Source organism: Mustela erminea, chromosome X (assembly GCF_009829155.1).
Source record: "Mustela erminea isolate mMusErm1 chromosome X, mMusErm1.Pri, whole genome shotgun sequence".
Lineage (NCBI taxonomy): Eukaryota > Metazoa > Chordata > Mammalia > Carnivora > Mustelidae > Mustela > Mustela erminea.
This window is the reverse complement of record NC_045635.1, coordinates 9,578,245-9,592,678: the sequence shown is the minus strand read 5'-3', so window position 1 is coordinate 9,592,678 and position 14,434 is coordinate 9,578,245. Positions and strand designations below refer to the sequence as shown.

Sequence of the window (14,434 nt, the reverse complement as noted above, 5' to 3'; positions counted from 1 at the left end):
ATCGAGGCCCACATCGGGCTCTCTGCTCAGTGGGGAGTCTGCTTCCCTCTCTCCCTCTGCCTGCCTCTCTGCCTGCTTGTGGTCTCTCTCTTTCTCTCTCTGTCAAATAAATAAATAAAATCTTTTAAAAAAAGTTTCTCTAAAATGTAGAAAGAAAAAAAAGTACTTGGTTTCTAGAACTGATAAGGACTATCATTTCCTAGCTGAATACCTGCAAAGAAAAATGGTAACAACTGATTACAAATGTAATCACTTAGCCAGCTATATGGAGAGTAGAAGGTCTGGGTGAGGCCCACATCATCACTTACCTGCATACCAGGAACATTCCCGGGGAAGAGCAGTGTCAGGTTCACCATGACTTCTTAACTGGAAAGACACTGTGAATGTGTGTTTAAAGGACATGACTTTTTCCTATCAGGAAACCTACAAATAACATTCACTTCATCATTACGAGACACATCAGCTCTATGGGATACTTAAAATAATCCAAAGTTAATACAGATAAAACGGTCATTCTATGACTGGTCACCTGTAAGTATCCTATGGAGAATACTACCACAGAGAGTATCATGATAAAGACCTGTGTATAGCAGTCCCTCAACACTCATAGGGTTAAAAATGAACATTTCCAGAAATACAGAAAAGTGGAGAAATATGGTCTCTGGAGCTGGTGAGGACTCTATCATTCCTTACCTCACACCTTCAAAAAAAAAAAAAAAAAATTCATGGTAACAAGGAATGTAAGGACACTCATCACTTACTTAGGTACCCAAAGGCCAGATGGCATATGCTGTGGTTTCGACCCACAGGATCACTTACCCCCATACCAGCAGTGTCCCACACTATTCCTGATAAACTCCACTGTGAGGTCTTGATATTAACCTGAAAATACACACCATGGAACATGTTTTTGGTACAGGAATGATTCTACTTCCACCCTTGCAAATTCCCCTGGTCACATGCATCATTTCAGGACCCATGGGGACTACCTGGATACTTTGACTTGCAGAACTCCAAGGTCAAATCCTGGGAAGGGACATCTACTTCTCTTGAAAGGATACCTGAAAAAATTCCCAAGGTCAAGAACACGACGATGGTATAAAACAAATTATTTGGATTAGATACTATCTCTAAAGAAGATTATGAAAAATCTAATTTTTATTAGTATTATTAGGGTCAAACTAATGTCTTCATTGTATACGTGCCAAAATAAGATAAATATGAGTCTTGAACATTAATTACATAGCTATCTGAAAGTAAAAATGTGTCTAGTAGGTTAATGTCACATAGATATTCCAGCAAAGAGCAGAACAAGATACATGCAAACAAACAGGTAGCACAAGTATTACAGACATCATCCTCACCTGCTTCATGCTGAAGATCAGATGGTTTGCAGTGGGACCAGATTCACTTTTATCATGTACCTGGTCAAGGGCAAGGTTCTGTTAACAACCATTGTTAGGCTGACTATGTTTTCTTGAAAGGAAACTGAAGAAACACACAGGAAAAGTGTGTTTAAGGACACGACTTCTTCTACCAGAACACCTGATAATAATCCTTTTCACTTCCATTATTACGGAACACATAACACACTGATTCTACCCTGACACTTGCATTAATTCAGGTCAACACCTTGGTCAGAAGAAAGCCATCGTGTCTTAACTGGATTCCTGCAAAAACACTGTAGTCACGACTGGAGTGGGAACTTGACAATTACGGATACGGTCAACTCTCAACACTCACAGGGTTAAACATGTTATCTCTAAAATGTAAAAAGTGTAAAGTCATGGTCACTAGATTTGGTAAGGACTATCATTTCTTACCTGGATACCTGCAATGAAATCATAGTAACGAGAGGTATTAGACACCATCCCTTACCTACATTACATACAGGAGCAGATGTTCTGCACTGTGGGTCATCCTCACTTACCTCCGTACCTGCTGTGCACTTCCTGTACGGTGACTGATGTCTTAACATGAACCTGAAAACACAGCATAGAAAACTTGTTCCACACACATTTTATTCGACCTGGGTAACTGCAAGTTCTCTTGGTCAGTGCATTATTTTGTGGCCCCTTTCCACATTACTGGGCAATATGTAGAACTCAAAAGGTTAAACTGTAGTTAGATTTACCTTCATCTCTTGAGGGGATACCTGCAAAGATACCACAGTCATTATCACAAATATGGAACATATGATAAATTACCTGGATAACGGACTATATAGGTCGATTGGTATGGGCGTATAAACACATGTTATCTCTGAACAAGGAGACAGTAAAAGCTCAGGCTAGTATTGTTAGGGACAAATTGATTTCTGAACAGTTCGTATGCCAAGAAGATTAATATAAAGGTCTAGAAAACATTAATTGCTTATGTATCTGAAGATAAGAAATCTCTAATGATTTATTGTCGCGTCATCTCATGTTTTTATACTAGCAAAGAACTTAATGGGATCCCAGCAAAAAGCACAGTAACACTGTGTTAGGGACACCATCCTCACTCACCTAAATACCCAAAGATCAGCTGGATCTATGTTTTGGTAAAACCAGTCTATCACATAACTGGTTACTGGCAAGGTCCCGTCAAGGACCATCATTTGTTTCACTGTGATGTCATAATGGCTGGAACCTTAAAAAATACAACAAGTGTGTTGAAGGATACAACTTACTTTACCTGGGGGGGAAAATATACTTACAAATAATTTTGGTTACTGCCATTATTGGAAACCATCATCACTACCTGGATATTGGCAGAACTTCAAGATTAACACCATTATGAGAGACATCACCTTCTTGAGTATCTGTAGGGATCTCATGGACAATAATGTGGGGTGGAACAGTAGGGTACCTTCCCTAGACACCTGTATCTGCCTCCATCACTACTAAGTTTAAATGCCCATTGAATAGAAACTTTATAGTACTAAGGGCTAATGGTTACGACTAATATCAGTTGGAACAGTTTCATTTCTTAACTGGACACATGCAGAAAAACATGCTATCGCAAATGTTAAGACCATCCACACTAATCTAAGTATTTGAAGATCAGATTGTTTGTAAGATGCTTTAGGCTCATATCATCACTTACCTGGATGCAACCAAAGTTCTGTTAACAGTCATGGTGAGGCTTACCATGATTTCTTGACAGCAACCTGAAAATCACATTATGACAAAGGTGATTACGGACACACTTTTCCTTTCAGGACCCTGCAAATAACCTTGTTCAGTTCCATCATTGCAGGACCCATCAGCTCTACCTGGATTTTGCAGTGCTCCACCACCTACACCACTGTTAGAAACACCACCGTCTCTTGAATGGTTATCAGCAAAAATACCATAGTTTCTAGTGTGATGGACGGCTCCATGATCATTACAGGAACACCCGCAAACTGATCAACACTCACATGGTTAAACAAACAGACAATTTCTCTAAAATAGCTACCAGTAGGATAGCATGATTGTTAGAATGGGTAAAACATTATCATTTCTCACCAGCACACCTTAAAAGAATCTCATGGTAAAAAAAAGCTAAGGCAATCGACATCTTACACATTACTTATACACACACACACACACACACACACACACATAGATCAGAGGGTCTGATGTGGTAAAGATACACACCACCACTTACCTGGATATAAGAAATGTCCCCCATTAATGACCACTGTTAAGTGCTTCATGATCTTGAAGAAACCTGACAAAATAATATGATGATATATGTGTAAAGGGATATGACTTGCTGTAAACAGAACACCTGCAAATAACTTTGGTCACTTCCACTATTAGGAGAACGTCAACTGTACCTCAATGCTTGCAGTACTCCAAGGTCAAGGCCATTGTGGTTAGGTAAGACAACATTTCTTTAGAGGACACCTGCAAAATTCCCATGGTTACTACCAAGGTTGGGAACATCATGATATGGATATGGCAATCCCCCAACACTCACAGGGTTAAACAAACACCTTTTCTAAAATACAAAAAGTAAAAACCTCAACATTTCCAGAATTGGTAAGGACTATCAATTCCAACCTGAATACTTGCAAAGAAATCATGATAACTCTTAGAGACACCATAATCACTTACCTATTTGGAGATCAGATGGCTTGTGCCGTGGTGTAGGGCCACAGCCTCCCTTACCTGCACACCAGCAAAGTCCCTGCCCCCATGAATGACAAATGCTAAGTTCACTGTGAGGTCCTGACCGGAACCTGGAAAACACATCATGAAATTTGTGTTAATGGAAGCAACTTTTTCTGCCATGATACCTGCAAATAACATTGTTAACTTCATCATTATGGAACAAAGTAACTCTAGCTGGGTACTTGACATTAAAAATTAGCACCAATGTCAGAAAACCACCAGTGTTTGGACACTTCTCAATATCATATAGATAGCACTATGGAGGGAAATAGAACAGAAATACTTATATATATGCAATCCCTCAACACTCACAGTGTTCAACATAGACTTCCCTGGAATAAAAAAGTGAAAACTCATGTTTTCTAGAGTTGGGAAAACCATCATTTCTTTCCTAAACACGTGCCAAAAAAATCATGGTAACAGGAAGTGTGAGGACACACAATCACTTACCCGTGTGTGTGAAAATCTGATGGTCCATGCTGGGGCGCAGGCTCACATCATCACTTACCTCGCACCACCAATGTCCTCCATCAACTACCATGGAGACACTCACCATGACATCCTGAAATGTATCGAGAAAACACACTATGCAAAATTTTCCTGTTTACATTTCATTTAAACCATATACCCGCAAATTCCCTGGACATTTGTATTGTTTTGGGATCCATCCACACTACCTGGGTACTTGCAGAGCTCCAAGATTGAAGCTAGAAAGTGACTGGTTCCTCTTGGAAGGGATCCCTACAAAAAAGCCAGGGTCAATAATGCTGAGATGGACAACAGGACACATTACTGGGTATTGGCACATCCTTCCATCACCACTGGTTTTGAAAACACAGTAGCTCCAAACAAGGACACAACTCTCATTCTTACCAGTATTAGAGAAATACATTAATTTCTTAACAGAATACATGCCCAAACAATGTCAATATTAGAATCATCAACATATTAATGCATAGGTATCTAAAAATTAGAATGTTCTAGTAAGCTAACGTCGCATTATCGTATACCTGTGTACTAGGAAAGATCTTAAGAGGATATCTGCGGATAAACACAGTAACACAAGTGTTAGGGATGCCATTCTCATTTACCTAGACATTGAAGATTAGATCAGTCTGTATGGTTAAGACCCACGGTAGCACTTACCTGGTTACTAGTAAGGATCTGTTACCAACCACGGTGAGGTTCACTGTGTTCTCCTGACAAGAACCTGAAAACGCACAAGCAACGATGTGTTTGAGATGCAAATTATTCCAAGGGGAAACCTAAACATAACCTTTTCACTCCCATTACCATGGAACACATCAACTCTACCTAGCAACTTCCATTACTCAGGGCAACACCACTGTCAGGAGACGCCATCATTCTTGACTGGATACCTGCCAGATTCTGTGGTTACAACCGGGTGTGAGCTCCATGACGATCACCTGTATGAGTGTAATCCCTTAATGCTAACAGGGTTCTACATTATCTGTAAATATAAAAGTGAAAATACACTGTTTTTATTACTGGTAAGGGCGACATCATCTCTTACTTCAACACCTGCAAAAACAGAATGGTGACAAGAAATTGTATCATCACTTACCTAGCTATGTGGAGATGAGATGGCCTGTCCTGTGCTTTAGGACCCCAGCCTCTCCTATCTGTGTCCTGCCATAATGCTCCTCGCTAATGTCTATGGCTGGGTTCATCGTGATGTCTTGACAGGAAGCTGAAAAACACACTGTGGCAAATGCGTTTGGTACGAGTTCATTCTTACAGACAGCTGCGAACTCTCCTGGCCTTTTGTGTTACCTCAGGACCCATCAATAAGGTCTGAATATACTTGCGAAACTCCAAGGTCAGCCCCAAGGAAGAGCAATCTTCCTCTCCTGAAGGAGTGCCTGCAGAAATCCTGTGGTTGGTAACACAGTGATAGACAATACGATAAAGGACCTGGGAATGTGAAAGTTCCTCGATCAGTCCGAAACCATCATAAATAACAGTCATACATTCTCAGGCATACTAATTGTTAGGGACAACTTAATTGCTTAACTGCATACAGGCCTCTCACCAGGTTACTGTTAGGACCTGAACAATATCATTCATCACACAGATTTCTGAAAGTAATGTCTCCTGGAGTTAAGGTCACAGCATCTGAGACCTGGTTACTAGGAGAACCTTAATAGTTTATCTGCAGAAAGATGGTAATACAAATGTGAGACACATCATTCTCACTTGCCTTGATCATCTGAGGATGAGATGCTCTTACCCATAGGTAAAACTCTCTTTAGCACTTAACTGGTTCCTGACAAGATTTTGCTAATAACCATTCTTCTGTTCGGATTGACTACTCGACAGGATCCTAAAAAAGAGGGACGGCGAATGTGTATAAGGCAACAACTCATCCTGGCAGGGTATCTATAGGTAATTTTGGTCCATTCTGTCACTACGGGAACCATCAACGTCACCTGGATCATGGCAGAACTTCAAGGTCAACATGGATACCGGAGACATCTTCACCTCTTGACTGGCCACCTGGAAAAATCTTATGGTAATAACTGTGGTGTGGAACCTAGATGACTAACCTGCACTCGGGTCTCAGTCACTACTGATGTTAGACACACATTATATATATAAACTCAGTGGGGGTGTTAAATAATCTTTTTTTAAAGGAAGCTCTAAGCCAGTGCAGGGCTTGAACTTACAACCCGAGATCAAGAGTCACGTGCTCCACCGACGGAACTTTCATCCTGTAAGAGCTAATGCTTACTAGCATTGTTTGAGATGATTTTTTACCTGAATACCTACTCAAAAAAACCCAAAACGAAACCACGGGTACACTAATGTTAGTGATGCTATCAAACTTACCTGGAAATCTCCAGATCAGAAGGTCTGTGGGGATGCTTGGGGCATATCATCACTTACCGCAACACGAGCACTGTCGCTGATAAAAATCATTATGAAGGTCATCATGATCTCTTGACAGGAACCTGAAAACCACACTGTGACAAGTGTGTCTACAAACACATATTTCCCACCAGGACACCTGCAAATACCCTCCTCTCTGCCGGGATACCTGCAGTACTCCAAGTTCTGCACCACTGTTAAAAATACCGTCACCTCCTAACTGCTGTCAAGTAACACACCATTGCTACCATGACACAGAAGTTTGTAACCATTATATGGATACCCATAAATCACTCAAAACTTCCAGGGCTAAACACATTTTCTCTGAAATAAAGAAAGGTACATGGTTACTGGTATTGACAAGGATACTATCATCTCTAAACTTAAATACCTAAACAAACGAACGGCAAGTGAGAAAAATATGGCAACCAAAAGTTTAGGCAAGTGAATATTACTTACTTCTCTGTATATGAAAGTCAGATGGCCTGTGCTGTGGTTTAGGTCCACTTCATCACTGACCTTGACACCAGCAATGTCCCATGTTATATACCAATAATGGGCTTATCATGTTCTGACCTGAGCCTGAAAACCATATCGTGGAGAATAAATCCTTCTTCCGCTACACCTGCAATTTCTCTTGGTTACTTGTGGAAGGAACTCTCAGGTAAAAGCTGAGGACATACCTTTCTCTCTTGATGGATACCTACAAAAATTCCAGCGTCAATAATGCTGTGATAGATTACGGGACAGAATACCTGGATCCCTCTGTCACTCCAACTGTTAAATACATAGTATCTCTAAACAAGAATACAGAAAATCACATTCTTACTAGTGTTACTAGGGGCACATTAATTTCTTAACAGAATACGTCCCAAAATAACATAAATGTAAGAGTCTCAAACATTAATTATATAGATGCCTGGAAATAAGAATGTCTCTAATAAGATGTCATATCATCTCATACCTGTATACTAACAGAGACCATAACAGGATATCTGCAAACAAACTCAGTAACACCAACGGTCGCGACACCACCTTCGCCTACTTTCCTTTTGGAGAGCAGAGGGTCTGGATAGTGGTAGAACCCACGTCATCACTTACCAGGTTAAGAGCAAGGTTCCATTAATGAACATTGTTAGGTTCACTGGGTTTTCTTGACAAGAGCCTGAAGAGAAACACAGGAAAAATGTGTTTACACAACTTGTTCTACCAGAACTCCTGCTAATAATCCTTTTCATTTGCATTATCATGGAGCATGTCAACTCTACTTTGATACTTGTATTAATTCAGGTCAACACCTTTGTCAGAAGAGACTACAATGTTTTAACTGGACTCCTGCAAAAATACTGTGGTTACTGCTGGCACGGGAACTTCTTGACAATCATAGATACAATCAAATGTCAGCACTCACAGAGTTAAACATGTTATCTCTAAAATATAAAAAGTATAAAGTCAAGGCCACTAGAGTTGGTAAGGACTCTACCATTTCTTACCTGAATACCAGCAACAAAATCATAGTAACAGGAAGTGTCAGGGACACAATCACTTACCTACATAGTAGGATCAGAAAGAGTACGCTGTGCTTTAGGCCCACATTATCCCTTTCCTCAATATCCCTATATGCCTCATTAAATGTGAGAGGGAAGCCTATTAATCATGAGGTCTTCACATAAGCCTGAAAAACACAGTGTGGAAAATGTGTTCAGTACATGCTTTGTTCTACCTGGTCTGGTCTACTGCAGTTTCCATTGGTCAAGGACATCTCTTTGAGGCTCATCAACACCATGTGAATACTTTTAGCAGTCCAAGACTAAACCCTGGTTAAGAGAGACCTTCCCCTCTTAAAGAGATACGTGTAAAAATTCCATGTTTAATATTGTGAAGATGGACAATATGATAAAAGGATAGGCAGGTATCCAGATATTCTATCAGTAGATGTGTACAAAACACAACCTCTGAACAGGAATACAGTAAAATATTGTGCTTACTCATATTGTTAGGGACGAATTAATCTTACTACATACAAGCCAGAAATACGGGTAATATAAGACTACTTAAGTCATCATTAATTACATATGTATCTGAAAAATACGAAGGTCTAATGGGTTAATGCACTGTCATCTCATACCTGTACAACAGCAGAAGCTTTAGCATGATACGTACAGAAAAAAAATGCTAACTGTTTTCAGGACACCATCCTCACTTACCTAAGACATCTGAAGAATAGGTGATCTCAAGTATGGTGTAACATCCACAAAATCACATACCAGGTTACGAGCAGGGTCCCATTAATGGGACTGTAACAGGACTAACTACCATAACCTGAAAAAACAAAATTGACAAGTACGTTTAAGACAAAAGTTGTTTTGCTCTTCCACAGGAGGCCTACATGCTCCCACCGGGGCTGCTGCTACATCTCTAGTGATCCCTGAGAAGTTCCAGCACATTCTGTGAGTATTCAACATCGATATCGATGGGAGACAGAAAAGAGCCTTTGCCATCACTGCAATTAAGGGTGGGGGGGTGAAGATATGCTCACATGGTGTTGAGGAAAGCAGACATCGATCTCCCCAAGAGGACAGGAGAGCTCCCCGAGGATGAGGGGGAATGTGCGATCACCATTACGCAGCATCTATGCCAATGTAAGACCCCAGGCTGGCTTCAGACAGACGAAAGGACATGAAGGATGGAAAATATAACCAGGTCCTGGCCAATGGTCTGGACAACAAACTTTGTGAAGACCTGGAGTGACTGAAGAAGATTCAGGCCCCCCGAGGGCTGTGTCACTTCTGGGGACTTCGCGTCCAAGGCCAGTGCACCAACACCACAGGCTGCCACGGCCACACTGTGGAAGAAATAAATCTGTAGGCCTATCTGTTAATAGTTTATACACCTAAAAAAAAGAAAAAGTTTTTCACCTGGGGGAAAAAAGAATACATATAATTAACACTGGTTATTTCCATCATTAGAAAACCTATCAACACTACTTGGTTCTTGGCATAACTAGAACTTCAAGGTCAACTCCATTGTTAGAGAAGGCATCATCTCCTGAGTCCCTGTAAAAAATTTCTCTCTCAACACTGTGGTGTGGAACAGGAGGATAACTTACCTGGACACCTGCATATCCCTCGGTCACCATCTAAACTTTAAATAATTACTAGCATGGTTACTAGCCTACTCTATAATTTCTTACCTGAATACCTATAAAAACAAAAACAAAAACATAGTCATAAAGAAGCTGGGAAATCCATCCACACTTACCCACCTATCAGATGGTTAGATTGTTTCTAGGGAGCTTGAGGCCCACATCATCACTTACCTGGATGAAAGCAAAGTCCTATTATTGATCATTATGGGGTTCACCAGGATTTCTTGACAGGAACTTGAATAACATACAGTGACAAATGGGTCTATAGGATACCCTCTCTACCAGGTCATGGAAATAATCTTGTGCACTTACATCATTGTAGGATCCATCAACTCTACATGGGATCTTTCAGTACTCCACGGTCTATGCCATTGCCAGCATGTTTTGATTACCTACAAAAACACCATGGTAACTTGTGGGATCTGCAACCATTTATTCCATGAATACCCATGAATTGCTGAATATTCACATGGTTTTATGCAAATTTCCTCTAAAACACAAAAAACTTGGATAATAGGTTTGCTAGAATTGGTAAAAATGCTATCATTTCTGCCTGAATGCCTTAAAAAAAAAAAAAAAACCCCACATGGTAAAACAAATTCAAGTAATCAACAAAATTTAATGGAAAAAGACTCATGAAGAGCAGAGGGTCTGATGTAGTGAAAGTACACCTCATCAGATATCTGGATACCAGAAACGTACCCCCTTTACCGACCATCATCAGATTCATTGAAGTCTTTTGACAGGAACCTGAAAAACACATGATCTACGTGTAAAGGGACACAACTTGTTCTACCAGGACACCTGTAAATAACCTTGGTCACTTTATCATTCTGAGACATATCAACTATACCTAAACACTTATAGTATTTCCAAGGTCAAAATCATCACCAGATAAGACAATATTTCTCCATGGGACACCTCCAAAATTGTTGGTTATTGCTGTGGTTGAGGACACAATGTTAATTACCTCGATATGGCAATCCCTCATCACTCACAAGGTTAAACAAAAATCTTTCCTAAAATGTAAAAAGTAAAACTCATGGTTTCTATAATTAGTAAGGACTATCAATTCCTACCTGAACATCTGCAAAGAAATCATGGTAACAACTCTTAGGGACACCGTCATCACTTACCTATCTGGAGATCAGATGGCCTGTGCTGTGATTTAGGGCCACAGCCTCACTTCCCGGGAAACTTACCAGCAATGTCTGCCATTGCCATCAATGCTAGGTGCACAGTGATGTCTTTTTCAGGCTGCTGTCCAGACATGATGAGATCTATGTTAAAGGAAACAACTTTTTTCTAGCAAGGTATCTGCAAATAAGCTGATCACTCCATCATTATGGGACACACCAGCTCTACCTGGGTATTTTCAGTAAACAAAGATCAACACTGATGTCAGATAAAATCAGCCTTACTTCACTGGACACCGACAGAAAACCCATGGGTAGTACTATGACGGAAAACAGCGTGATAAACAGCTGGATATGTGCTATCCTTAGACACTCAGAGGGCCAGACAAACTTTTTTTAAGATAAAAAGTGAATGTATCTAATGAGTTAATGTCATATCATCTCGTATCTGTAAACTAGTGAAGAGCTTAACAGGAAACTTACCAAAAAAGTATGGTGTACTGTTAGAGACATCATCCTCACCCACCCAGATAGCTGAAACTCAGATTTCCATACTGAGAGAAGACCCACTTCATCACGTGTCTAGTTACCAGCAAGCTCCCCCTGACAACCACTGTCTGCTTCACTGTGATGTCATGACTGCACAGAACCTTGAGAAACACGCTCGGCAAATGTGTTGTTACAGGATACAACTTGTCTAGCCGCAGAAATAGTACATTTGCAAATAATCTTGGTCACTTCCATCATTAGCGGAAGCATAAAAGGACATGTATTTTGGCATAACTTTAAGGTCAACACCATTGTTAGATGCACTAACTTGTAGAAATGTCATGGCCAATGTTTGATGTGCGACAGCAGTAGAAGTTACCTAGACCTGCATAGACCTTTATCACTACTAACATTAAATACACACTGTATCTAAGTTAAAAAAAAATAAAAACGGCATATACTTACTAGCATTGGTTGGGACAGTATCATTTCTTAACTGGAAACCTGCAATGGAAACATTGCGACAGAACAGTTAGAAACACCACCTACACTTACCTAAATATCTGAAAATCAATTTGTAGGGAGCAGAAGGCCCATATCATCACTTACCTGAACATACGCAAAGTCCCAGCAATGATCACTTTGAAATTTACCATGACCTCTCGATGGTAATTTAAACAACACTCTGTAAAAAACATGTCTAGAGACCTTCCTTTGCGACTAGAAATACTATTTGCAGTGTTCATTGCCATTACTGCAGGACCCATCGGATCTTTCTGGATTGTGGCAACACTTCAAGGTCCATGCCAAACAGATATGCCATCATCTCTTCCCTGCTCACCTGTGAAAACACCAACATTATGACCGTATCACACCACTCCGTGATTATGGGTATTCATGGCATAATTTGCCCAATACTCACATGACTAAACATACATTTTCTCTGAAATAGAAACACAATAGCCTGGTTACTACAACTGGTAAAATCACTATCATTTCTTACCTGATCATCTGAAAAAAAACATGGCAAACAAGTTTAGTCGATCAATAACACTTACCTAGGTACGTGAAGATCAGATGATTTGAAATGGTGAAGGTGAACATCATCCCTTACGTGGGCAACAGAAATGTCCACAGAGAATGACTAGTGTTAGGTTCATCATCATATCTTGACAGGAACCTAAAAAACACATTATGATATATGTGTAAAAAGGACACAGCTCACTCTAACACAACACTTATGAATAAGCTTGGTCATTCCCATCATTACGAAAGCATCAACCCTGCCTGAATACCTGTAGCTCTCCAAGGTCAAGAGCATTGTCAGGTAATACAGCTTTTACAGGACACCTACAAAATTTCCATGGTAAGTACTGTGGTTGAGATATAATGACCAAAACCTGATATGTGTAATCCCTCATCACTCAGAGTTAAACAAGAGTTTTTTCTAAAAGCTGAAAACTCATGGTTTCAAGAATTAGTTAGGAATCTACCATTTCTTACCTGAATACTTGCAACGAAGTCATGGTAATAGCAAGTAGCAAGTGTTAGGGATACCATCATGACTTACCAAGCTATCTGAAGATCAGATGGTCTGTACTGTGACTTAGGCCCACATCATCACTTACTGTGACATCAGCAATGTCCTACGGTAACTGCCATTGATGGGCTCACTGTGATGTACTGATAGGAGACTGAAAAAAAAAAAACCACTATAGAAAATATTTTTGGTGCCTATCTTATTCTACCGCTATACCTGTAAATTCCCTTGGTCCCTTGAAGAGACACCTTCCTCTTTTCATGGTATACCTGTGATAATTTCATAGTCAATGAGGTAGTGAAGGACAATATGATTAATTACCTGGATATCTGCAAATCCGTCTATCACCACTATGTTAGGTATACATTATCTCTAAACAAGAATACCAAAAAAAATCTTATTCCTATCAATATTATAAGGGACAAATTAAACTCTTAAAGAAATACATACCAAAAGCAAAGTAAATTCAAGAGACTTGAAATGATAAATTTGTAGATATCTGAATATGGAAAAGTCTTTAGGGGCGCCTAGCTGACTCAGTTGGCGGAGCATGACTCTCGGTCTCGCGGTTGTAAGTTTGCGCCCCATGTTGGGTGCAGAGATTACTTAAAAATAAAATCTTTTAAAAAGGGGGCACCTAGGTAGCTCAGTTTTAAGCAGCTGCCTTTGGCTTGGGTCATGATCCTGGGGTCCTGGGATCAAGTTCCATGTCAGTTCCCTGCTCAGCAGGGAGTCTTTTTCTCCCCCTCCCTCTGCCCCTCCCCCCTGCTCACGCACACATCCTCTCTCTCTCAAATAAATAAAGTATATTTTTAAAAATCTTCCAATAAATAATAAAGAAATAAAGGTCTGGGTCACCTTGGTGGCTCAGTTGGTTAAATGTTAGTTGATTTCGGCTCAGGTCATGATCTTGGGGTCATGATATTGAGCCCCGAGTCTGGCTCTGAACGCCTCAGGCCCTGTGTTTGAGATTCTCCCTCTCCCTCTACCCCTCCCCCCCATTCATAATCTCTTTCTAAACCAAATAATCTAAAGAAATAGAAGGTCTTTAATTAGTCAATATCATATCATCTCATACCTACATATTAGT

General features: G+C 40.1%; 2 long non-coding RNA genes across 14 annotated transcripts; both read right to left on the bottom strand.

Annotated features, from left to right (window-relative positions):
• Window positions 1-65: 65 nt before the first annotated feature.
• Window positions 66-4,204, bottom strand: LOC116583444. Of its 6 annotated transcripts, none has more exons than XR_004282733.1 (7): window positions 3,634-4,204; window positions 3,257-3,388; window positions 1,365-3,151; window positions 990-1,061; window positions 820-882; window positions 309-377; window positions 66-99 (listed from the first exon to the last, which is right to left on the bottom strand). It is a non-coding gene; the product is annotated as an uncharacterized LOC116583444 (long non-coding RNA). The 6 variants fall into 6 exon arrangements; XR_004282734.1 differs by lacking the exon at window positions 66-99 and having other exon boundaries at window positions 120-882; window positions 1,365-1,488; window positions 1,931-1,982; window positions 2,135-3,151; XR_004282730.1 differs by having other exon boundaries at window positions 309-882.
• A 225-nt stretch (window positions 4,205-4,429) lies between these two features.
• On the bottom strand, window positions 4,430-13,961 carry LOC116583445. Of its 8 annotated transcripts, none has more exons than XR_004282741.1 (13): window positions 13,308-13,961; window positions 12,863-12,984; window positions 12,414-12,645; window positions 12,270-12,308; window positions 9,571-11,459; window positions 9,239-9,353; window positions 8,582-8,706; window positions 5,728-8,196; window positions 5,289-5,352; window positions 5,153-5,183; window positions 4,820-4,883; window positions 4,593-4,727; window positions 4,430-4,474 (listed from the first exon to the last, which is right to left on the bottom strand). It is a non-coding gene; the product is annotated as an uncharacterized LOC116583445 (long non-coding RNA). The 8 variants fall into 8 exon arrangements; XR_004282736.1 differs by having other exon boundaries at window positions 4,593-4,704; XR_004282738.1 differs by having other exon boundaries at window positions 4,593-4,704; window positions 4,820-5,352; window positions 5,728-6,486; window positions 6,593-8,196.
• Between the last annotated feature and the right edge of the window lie 473 nt (window positions 13,962-14,434).